Genomic DNA, 11,386 nt, shown 5'->3' on the forward strand with positions numbered 1-11,386 from the left:
ACAATCTGGTGGGAGAACCATTATTACAACCTAACTAAATGGTACTAACCAAAAGACAAGCAATTTAAGATGTAGAAACATATTTAAATATTCAATTTAAAAGTCGAGTTCCTATAAACTCAGTAATTTATAAAAAACAAACATAACCAAGCGGAAATTCAACCCCTAGAACCTGAAAGTCATTGTACCAAAACTTCTAACTAAACGGTGTAATATACGGGGTTGAAATAACTAAACATAAATTAAAGAGTCTATAAGCTCTAAGTCTGAAGGAAATGGACTAACATCCTAGATGAATCCATAGTAGCCTAAACGAACTGGCTCACCCTTGAACTCGACAAGTCAGTGATCTCCTGGCTGAGGTCTCCCAAAAAATCGCTTGAATATGCCCTTAAGGTAAATGCATCTAATTTTCAGTGGATATTGGGTCTTTGATCCCTTTCCCTAAAAAAAACTTTAAAATCCCAACTTTATACCATTAAAGTCATTTTTAAAGGTCTCAAAAATCCCCTAGAAAAGAAATTGGTAAAATAAGTTATATAGGAGTTAAGATTCATAACTCAATAAGCAAAATAACTTCAAAGTTCAAACTAACAAAAAAAACATATGAATAATTCTAACGATAAATAATTGACAAAAGAAATCTTTGAGAAATGAATATAAACAAAATACATTGAAAAAATAAAACCAGTGTTTAGGTCAGACCTTATATATGTTTACCAACATGATGAATTTTTTAAAAATATACGTACTTATAATATTAGTGTTTAGGTTTCGAAAAATTAAAACTTCTAAAAATAAGGTTTAGGTATTGTAACAACTTAAAGACCTAAAACACGAACAATTCAAAACGGACATGAAAAAATTATACGTACTAATAAAATAAGGGTTCAGGTTTAAAAATATGTAAATCTAAAATATGATTTAGATCATTTAACTTCGAGACCTAAAAGAACCAATAAAGTGAACTTAAGAATAAAAATACATTGTGATATACTATCAAATTTAAACATCTGGTTTAAATTCTGAATCTTTCTCAGATTAAATAAATTTAATCTTTCAACTCTTGGAAATGGCTTGAGGATACAATTGTAATTCAACACTTTATTCAAAATGTCTTTTGGAATTAAAACATCTCTAATTCTAGTCTTATATATAAATACTTTGTTTCCCAAAATTCCCACTTACCATATTTTTCCTCAATATATATATCATAAGTAGGAGCAATCCTTTGACCCTTTGACTGTTTCTTTAAGTTGTCGTCAATTCACAACAATGGCTTCTTCACCCTATGATTTCCACCTACTTTTGAACTATTTTTTATGGATATTTTGATGTTTTGTTTCTATTAGATGCTTTGATATTCTTTACTTTAGGCTTGCGCATACACCACCCTCTTCATACCTCATTGGATATGCTGTTGTTGTTGTTAAAAGAGTTACATTTTGCAAAAGTTAATATTTTTCTATAACTATTTTAGTGTAGAATCCTTTTCTGAATCGAGGGTTTTTCAAAATCAGTCTCTATACCTCAAAGGTAGGAGAATTTATATTATTCTGATCTAGAGATACTTTTGTCAAAACAACTTTAACAAAAAGGTACTTTTATAGAAAAATAATTTGTCTTTTGTGTTGTTTTTGGTCAAACACCACAAATGTAAAAAGGAGTGCCTTTTTTATGCTAGCTTTTAGCCTCCAAGAATCCATCTCAATTGTCATACTCATTTTGTTTCATTTTCAGTTGAACTGCATATTGCGTTTCTTTTTTCTAGATGACAAACGATAGAATCTTCCATTTTCATGCTTCCATTTGTGATATCAATTTAGGTCTGAAGATTCTACTACAAGAATTTGGTCTATTGGAGATGGTCCATGTAAATCTACTATCCAAAGTCGAAAAACTGAGACAAACAAGAATGTTACGATACTTTAATAAATAAATGCATCAATTTGTATTTCATTCATTTGTTTTGCTTCCCTTGTTTTGTCTTAATTTCATAGGTTTGTATATATTCTCACCATTGTTATACAACCCCATTCAGGTCCATTGCTTGATGTTGATTGGCGAAACAATAATGCCTTTTCCACCAGCTCCATTGATGACATAATCTATGTTTGTAAAGTTGGTGAGCGTAGACCAGTCAAAAAATTCTCAGGACATCAGGTGTGGTCCACTGATGGCATAATATACATTTTCTCTTTATCTGGACTATAATTCATTGTTTAAGTGTAGATATGGGGCCCCAGCTTGAATGATTTTAGAGAAAATCACTAAGTATCTATTTTTGTTCTTTCTTTTTCTTTGTTGATTCATTTAATCAAATCAAACATCAGCTCCGGACTATTATTTTTTTTAGAAGATATCTACCATCAAATGGAGTCCAACTGGTGTTGATACAAGCAATACAAATGAACAGTTATTGTTGGCAAGGTATTCTATCTATTGGTACCAGTCATGTTTATAGTATTCTTTCTATCATAATTTTCGTTCACATGTGGTGGTAGAACTAGGTTCTCGGTTACATGTACATTAGACATCAGTGTCGTAGATTATGGTTGGATCATTGTTCATAGCTAAGCAATAAAGTTTCTATATTTTTCTAGACACCTCTTTCGTTCTTCATCGTCCTCTCTATAATTCCATGACACCCCATTCCACCACCCACAACCTCCTCCCCTTTATGTAACTCACAAATTGTTTGCTCCCCCATCTGATCTTTCGCAATACATTCCTTCCTCACCTTACTGATTTACCCTCCACGTGGCCAAAACGTTTACTATGCCTATCAAGGTTTAGGTAGATATGAAGAAATTACAAAAAGCTTTTTGTCCTTTTAGGGATATAAACTCTAGTTTCTATGATCTTCACTCACTTTATTGCTCACTGGTTAACAGCCTTGAGTGCATTACGGCTGACTTACCTCTGGAATGTTTTCTGGTACACTGTTGTCAAAGGCACACTTAAAGCCCCAACAAATTTAAATCCCCAAGATTTGAGTTCCAAAGACTTTCTCAAGTTAATAAAAGAATTCTAGATGTTGAAAATGAAAGGCGTGAACGTCAACAAACACTTCATGCTTTTTAGAGCATGTGCCTTTTGTTTTTCCGGAGTAGGTGGAATAACACATTCAACAACTCTTTAACCGAATTTAAACCCTGGAAGAAAAGGGGAGGACCATTTTCCGAGATAGGGAAGACCTTATTGTTAGGATGGCCTTCCGCATCCGCGGCGGAAACAACTAAGAGTCAGTCGACTCTTTGGAGTTTAAGAAGGTTTAAATAAGTGTATGTTGATGCACAGTAGTGTGTTTCTTCTTTTTCATTTTTTAGTGGAGATCTACTAACTGTGTTTCTTCTTTTTCTAAAATTACACTAAGTTAGTGAATGAAATGTGTACTAACTCTTCTGATCACTTGTTTAAGGCTGAGAGTATTGCTTATGATGTTGAGTCCTCAAAGAATAATAGTATCTACAAGAAAAACAAAAGTATTGAATCATTGGATGGAATGAATGACTTATGGAAACCATTGAACAAATTGGTAACAAAAGTTGACACCTTAGACAATTCGAAAGTTCCAGTTCCAAAATTCATCAGTAGTTCTCCACTAATCAATCTTGATGATTCTGAAAATGAGGATGACGATGATAATGAAGAAGAAGACGATGATAATGTGACTTTGCCAGAAGTTTAGGAACATAAATTTAGCAAACAAAATGTTCTACAAAAAATTAATGTTGTTTAAGCTATAGAAGCGGCATCAATTAGTAATAATAAAAATACTGATAAAGGAAAAGGGAAAAAAGGACGATGTGGAAGAGAAAAAAACAATTAATCATCCTCCTCTTCCTCCTATTGTTGGTCGTGGTGGTGATGGTGATAGTGGTGATGGTGGAACAAATATTAATATGGCACAAGTTCAAGTTACTACTAAGACAACAAGAGGTACAAGCAGTGGTAGTACAAGAGCAGTGGATGAACTCTTTCAATCACTACTCTTGTACTACCATTGCTTTTACCCAGTCTGTCTCAATAGTAATTTAAACTTGTTCCACATTAATATTTGTTCCACCGCCACCACTATCACTATCACCACCGCGGTCAACAAGAGGTGTATGAGGAGGACTATTTGTTTCTTTTTTCTTTCTTCCAGATCGTCCCTTTTTCCCTTTTCCTTTATCAATATTCTTATTATTACTACTTGATGACACTTCTATAGCTTGAACAACATATAATTTTTGAAGAACATTTTGTTTCCTAACTTTGTGTTCCTTAACTTTTGGCGAAGGCACATACGCATTGTCTTCTTCATCATCATCATTGTCGCCTCATTTTCATAATCATCAAGATGGATTAGTGGAGTAACACTAATGAACTTTGGAACTAGATCTTTGGAACTTTCTAAGGTGTCACCTTTTGTTACCAATTTGTTCAATGGTTCCTATAAGTCATTCATCCTATCCAACGGTTCAATACTTTTGTTTTTCTTTGAGATACTATCATTCTTTGAGGACTCAGCAGCATAAGCAACACTCTCAACCTTCAACAAGTGATCAGAAAAGTTAGTACACTTTTCATTCACGAACTTAGTGTAATTTTGGTCGCAAAGGCTTATGCTAATTATCTTTGTTGTGTTTACATGTATCACTAGTAGTCTTCAATACTTCCATTGTTCACTTTGTAATGTATATGAAATGATTTCAATCTCACCCGTAATCCCCCTTCAAGTAAAATAATCCAGAGAGATATAATTTCACTTTAGTCGTCCAGCAAATGGATTTTTGGTGTGTGCTGATTTAATGTATTACACGTAACCTTTTATTTTTATTAGCTTATTCATTTTGTTTTAGTTTATATATGTGTAGTGCTTCATTTGACTCTACTGTGAAGTTATGGGATGTTGAACAAGGGCGTCTTCTTCACACCTTGAACGGACACAAGTAACGGATGTGACTCATTATGTCTACTTGGACAAAAGAGATAAATATAGGGACTCTTAATAAAATTATACTTTTTAACTGTCAAATGAAGGCTCAAGTATTTTGTGGTTTGTTTACTCCTATTCAATTGAACTATCGATAACCTATATACCTATTCCTTTTATTTGGGTGGGGATGTGAGGGGAGGGGAGTGAGAATAAGTTAACTTTATCGTTATTGTCGAATGTTCTTAATTTTTACTGAGTAGGTTCTCTTCCATTTTGAATCCAAGGAAGATGTATACTCTGTTGAATTTAGTCTGAATGGTGAATACATGGAAAGTGGTTTATTGGATAAATGCATGAATATATGATTAGTGAAGGAGGCCAAAGTTGTAAAAACTTACAATGGCGATGATAGTATTTTTGAAGTGTGTTGGAACAAGTAAGGCAACAAAGTTGCAACTTGTTTTACAAACAAAAAGCTTTGCGTGTTTCATTTTTGATTGTAGAGGTTGAAGAATTACTTGTCACGACCCGAGCCTACACCCTGGACTTGACCGGCACTCAAGAACCATTTCTGGTCCCCAAGCAAACCCTCATCCTGGTTGACTACAATCGGAAGACTAATTCAAGCATACAAAGCTTAAAACTGAATAAAATTCATTGAACTCAATTACAAAATCTTTAACTTAAAAGATTAATTCTGATTAAAATAGTTTATTCAACTGACCTGAAATAGACAACTCAAGTCTTTAAAACATTTAATAAAATGAATGAAACAGACTTCTCAAACTCTACGGTCTATCTATGAAGCATCTAAATGACAAAGATGGAAGTCGGGACAAGACCCATGACATACTGACGAAATTAAAAAGTAAATGAAATCTTCTAGAAGCAAGGAGTCTCACCCTAGCTAACTGGAAGTGCAAGTGGTATCAATGAAGCACCTGTTGATGATCCTGAATACACTACCAAAAAACAGTTAAATTGTGGCGGATATTTTGTCAAGTTGTGACGGTTTTTTATTGCAACAAAAAGAATTGTGGCGGTTTTAAAAAGCGCCACAATTAGCCTTGCCACGAGCATACAATTGCGGTTTTTTTCAACCTCCATGACGTATGCCACAAAATGAAGTTTGAATTTGTGGGGGGTTTTAAAATTAATCAATGGCAATTTAGAACCCTCGCAATATGATATTGATGTTTTGAAAAAAATATTGTGGGAGTATTTAAACTCCCACAATATATCATAATGTTACCAAAAACACATTGTGGGGGTCTATAAAACTCCACAACATAATTTCAATTCTAAAAAAAAACATTACGTGGAAGTTTTTGACCGCTACAATATGAATTAAATGTTTTTTTAAAAAAAATTAGTGGCAGTTTTATTTCGCCTTCATATTTTTATTGCTGAAAATTTATTTCCCTTTGAAATTTAATTATATGAACGAATAAATTAAAATAAATAATTAGTGGCAGCTTATATCCGCCACAAATATTATTGCTACTGAAAATTACTTTTTTATTTAAAATTTAATTATATATTTTCCCTCATGTTGAAAACACAATTCGGTACAATCAGGGAAAGACTGCTTCTTCAGCAACTTTCCTTCCTTTTTTTCTTCCTTGATAGTGTCAATGTAGACTCTAAACTAATCAAATAAGTGATATATAATATCAGCCATAAAAACCTTGACACCAAGTTCATCTGAAAGTTCCCGAGCTTCCTGTGTCACTTTAACATCAAAGGCCAAGATGGTTGCATACTCTTTCTTCTTCTCAAGCATAACACTAGCTTTCATGACATCCTTTTTATGCACAGGACCTATGCAAAATCCCACTGAAATGTATGCTTACTTCCGGGGTTTTCAAAAATTCCAGCAAAGTTTAGCTACAAAATAAAATAATCTATAGGAGTGCTCTAGAGTTAAAGAAATAACAAAATCTAAGAAAGTAATAGAATTATTCACATATGACTGATTGAACTAACAAAATAGACTGAACAAACATTTAACTTTGAGTTATTGGATTCCCGACTTGCTGGAACAATCCCAAAAGAATCCATAACTATTGTTGAAATGCATTCTCTACTGCAAGGACTTTATGCCAAGTCTTACCACCTAAGGTCATTAGAAATTGAAGGAGACTTCTGAGATATTATACAGATGCTTACAACACCAAATGAGCTTTACTCACATCTTATTAATAATTGCAAGTGCTTGTACTTCACTGTATAATCCACCAGTGGCTGACAAGTTAGTGTGCCACTGGTGGATTAAGGCACCACTGGATGTTTTTTTAGCATGATCCAGAATGTACACTTAAGGCACCCGGGCTGATAAAGCAGAAAGTACTTACCTGCATAGTTTATTGAATATGTCAAGAAATAGTCAGTGTGGTGCCTACCATTTTGAGCCTGTAAATACTGTTGCTGTTACAGCTTCTACTACTCCTACTAGTCTCGTAACCTTTTGAGCTTGTCCTTTGGATTTTGGGGCACATGCCCTTGGATGTAATAGTTGGTTGTTAATATATATCTTCCTTAATTAATACCCAAAAAAAAACTATAGTAATATAAAAATTACCTCATTTGAAGCTTGTCCCTTGCCTCAACAACATGGTCGTTGTCATTTCTATCAATCACAAAGATGAGATGATGTGTGTTTTGAAAGTAGTGTCTGCATGGGAATGGAGGTCTAATCTGCAAGTGCAACACAAAAGATAAATAGTAAAAACATACTTTTAGCTCTTCCATAATCAAACTGTATATACTTATAATTGTGCCTTTAAAGAAAGCAATTGTACATTAAACCACTACCAGGTAACAGATCCTAACTTGAAAATCACCAATTAACCACAGTTGGTGGACATCTTAGGTTTTGATATTTTATACCAAAGCTTAACTCTGTTTATAAGAAAACTTACTATACTTTGTTTAATAGTGTGATGATTGAGACATGTGGTCTGCATATCCTCTATATCAGCTAGTCTTTTGCAGGGAACATGCAGAATTGATACATCTCTATCATGACTAACTTACCAAATTGTTTCACTAGCACAAATATTACATGAGTCTTAAGAAACATAAAGCATCTCTAGCACAACTTAACACGGTTTTCAGATATAAGGAACCAAAATCAGGTATAACACTATTTCTAATTGTAAGTGGTGGATATTGAGACCAAATTCTTTTTATGGTTGGTATTCACCATAGACATACTTCCTTGAGAAACCTTCTGCTGACCTGGTGGGATGTTGAATGCAAGAATGAAGTACAGAAACTCATAGCACACACCCTTCCCCTCTTTATTTGCTGGAACCTATGGAAAAATAGGTATTCGGCTAGGTATTGGCGGGGGGGGGGGGGAATCAAGTGTTGCAAGGGTCAAGTGAGTCACTTTTAAAGATATGTTTTACTTACTCCACTCTGTATATCCATACATGAGCTGGCCTAGTTCTTGGATTGATCTGATCAAGCTTATAGAAGGATGCAGGCATGAGTTGAGGGTCTGGAACGTTAACTGGGAAACCTCCACCTAACACCTTTCACCTTAACACTGATGGGAGTGCCTTGAGTAATCCTGGAAAAATAGGTGGGGGAGGTATCTTAAGAGATTCACAAGGTGACATGATTTATGCATACACTGTTTCCTTAGGAACTGGTACCAATAACATGGCAGAGGTTCAGGCAGCAGCTCATAGTTTATACTAGTGCACACAGAATGAATACAAAAGAATCATCCTAGAGGTGGACTCAGAGCAACTTACAAAATGGATCACACACAACAGCCAACCTCCCTGGAAGTTGCAGGAGCAGATCAAAGACATTCACAGACTCATCAACCAACTTGAGTTTTTCCAGTGCAAACACAAATTTAGAGTGGCTAATAGTACTGCAGATTTCCTCTCAAAAGACAGTCACAACACTGATGAAACTCAACATTTGTACACTTACCACCAACTGCCTGCTACAGTCAAAGGGAGCTATGTCTTGGAAAAAATGGGCAAGTCCAGTTGCAGAAGAAAGAACTACTATACATAATGTAGTCTGCAACACTAGAGCAAGAAGTAGCATCTCTGAATTCATCACTTATCCTAGTTGTATTTTTCCTGTTTTGGCAGTAGCACACAAGACATTTGTAGCTAAATCACGGGATTCACTGACTTCGTGAACCCTCCATTCTGAGCATGTTTACAACTACTCGAGATTTTAGCATATTTTGAAGTCTTTTAAAAGATGTGGTATCACAGACAACAGAGACTATATCTTGGCAACATGTTTGAGTTATCGATTGATGAGATGGTAGCCATAGAAAAAGTCATAAAGGACAATGAAATTGACTTGACGGAATAAGAAAAAGAATAAACCAGGCCAGATTCACAAACATTACAAGATATCTAATTTGGAGCTGGAGGTATCATTATTTGAAGATGATATCACCTCTAGAAGTGCTGCCAAAGACACTTTATGAGCATTGCAAGCCTATGCCGCTATTTATTTCATACTTTCATGTGTAAACTACTCTTCATGAAACTGAAAAATAACTTACCTTGTGTGCAGATACCCTTTTTGCTATTCTGACTCTTTCACAGGCACTACTAGTCTAATAAAACTCTAAAACTCCTCTGATGTTGACTATGGTTGTTTTATGCTTTAATCTATTTTGACAGTAGCACACAAGATATTTGAAGCTAAATCACGAGATTCACTGACTTCGTGAACCCTCCATTTTGAGCATGTTTACAACTACTTGAGATTTTATCATATTTTGAAGTCTTTTAAAATATGTGGTACCACAGACAACACAGACTACATCTTCACAACATGCTTGAGTTATCGACTGATGAGATGGTAACCACAGAAAAAGTCATAAAGGACAATGAAATTGACTTGACGGAATCAGAAAAAAGAATAAACCAAGCCAGATTCACAAACATTAACAAGATATCTAATTTGGAACTAGAGGTATCATCATTTGAAGATGCTATCACCTCCAGAATTGCTGTCAGAGATGCTTTATGAGCATTGCAAGCCTATGCTGCTATTTATTTCATATTTTCATGTGTAAACTACTCTTAATGAAACTGAAAAATAACTTACCTTGTGTGCAGATGCCCTTTTTGCTATTCTGACTCTTTCACGGGCACTACGAGACAAGTCTGTGATAAAACTCCGCTGATGTTGACTATGATTGTTTTATGCTTTATTTGCTTGTATTAAGTATATCGAGGCCTTTTAAAAGTAAAATGCGGCAGATTGACTAGGTTTTAAAAAAACAAATGTCGAGCAAGGATTTCTTATCATTAAGTAATACTGAGCGCAATATAAGTAAATAGGTATAAGATCAATTCAGCAGGTCACAATATAGACATAATACCAATAAAATGTAGAAGATGTTTGTACCTTCAAACACATCTTGATTCCTCAATATCGTCCGTAGCTTAGTAGCCAGCCTTCACTATTCCCAAATACCACATCAAAGGAAGGAGCTTTAAAGTAAGACCTTTGGAAAAAAAACACACCAATAAATTAAGGAAGTTAAAATCCAGAGGAGCAAGATATTGATGGTTTCACATCTTGAATCTTGGTTTCTCGTCTTTCTCTTCTTCCATGGTTTGTTTTTCACCAGTATAATAAATTACAGCAACCTTTTCACCATTCACGTGATGTATCTCACCATGTCAAGAAATATCAGAAGATATAGTGAGAAATTAATTATGAGAAATACCATAGTTGGAACCATTATTATGTAGTTGAGGATTCAAAACAGGGAATGGATTATGGGGATCACAAACTGAGACCTACGTACCCTGTTTCAAGATGAAATACAATCTTGCTTATAAACATGGAATAGTTATTGCAAACACCCGTCCAATTATCAAATAACATGTATTGGAAAAGGAAAGGATTCCAATATATTTTTCGAAAAGGAATTTCACAGTTAATGAACATTCTAAACAAATATCAGAATAAGTATACGAACCTCATAGCCGTACAATAAGTCTTCAACTACTGATCTGTCAGTCCATCTCCTCGAGCAGACATGTCCTTTCTCCCTGGTCGCTCGCGGTTGCTTTGAGCAGATAGTTAAACACCACAATTAACTAGACTTGGCTAAACTTACAATTTATCTATAGAAAGAACTATGCACAGTTTCATCATAATTAAGTCCTTGAAATTTAAAATAAAATCTCTAAAAGAAAATCTTTCTCCAATCAAAAGTTCAATCTTTTTCTAATGAATCAAACATATCCATTAAAAGCCAATATATATATCAAGATAGAAAATTTCAATAAACAAATAGAATTAACGAAAATCTTCAGTAAAACTCATTCAGACATTGCATTTGTCGCTAGGTTAGTAGCAAAATTTGCCTCTACTGTATCATCAATTATATAATATGTAGCTAGCTGAACATACTCATCACCACCAGCAAAAAATTGGTCAAGTTCTTACTCTTGGTAT

Source organism: Solanum tuberosum, unplaced genomic scaffold (genome assembly GCF_000226075.1).
Source record: "Solanum tuberosum cultivar DM 1-3 516 R44 unplaced genomic scaffold, SolTub_3.0 scf00023, whole genome shotgun sequence".
Lineage (NCBI taxonomy): Eukaryota > Viridiplantae > Streptophyta > Magnoliopsida > Solanales > Solanaceae > Solanum > Solanum tuberosum.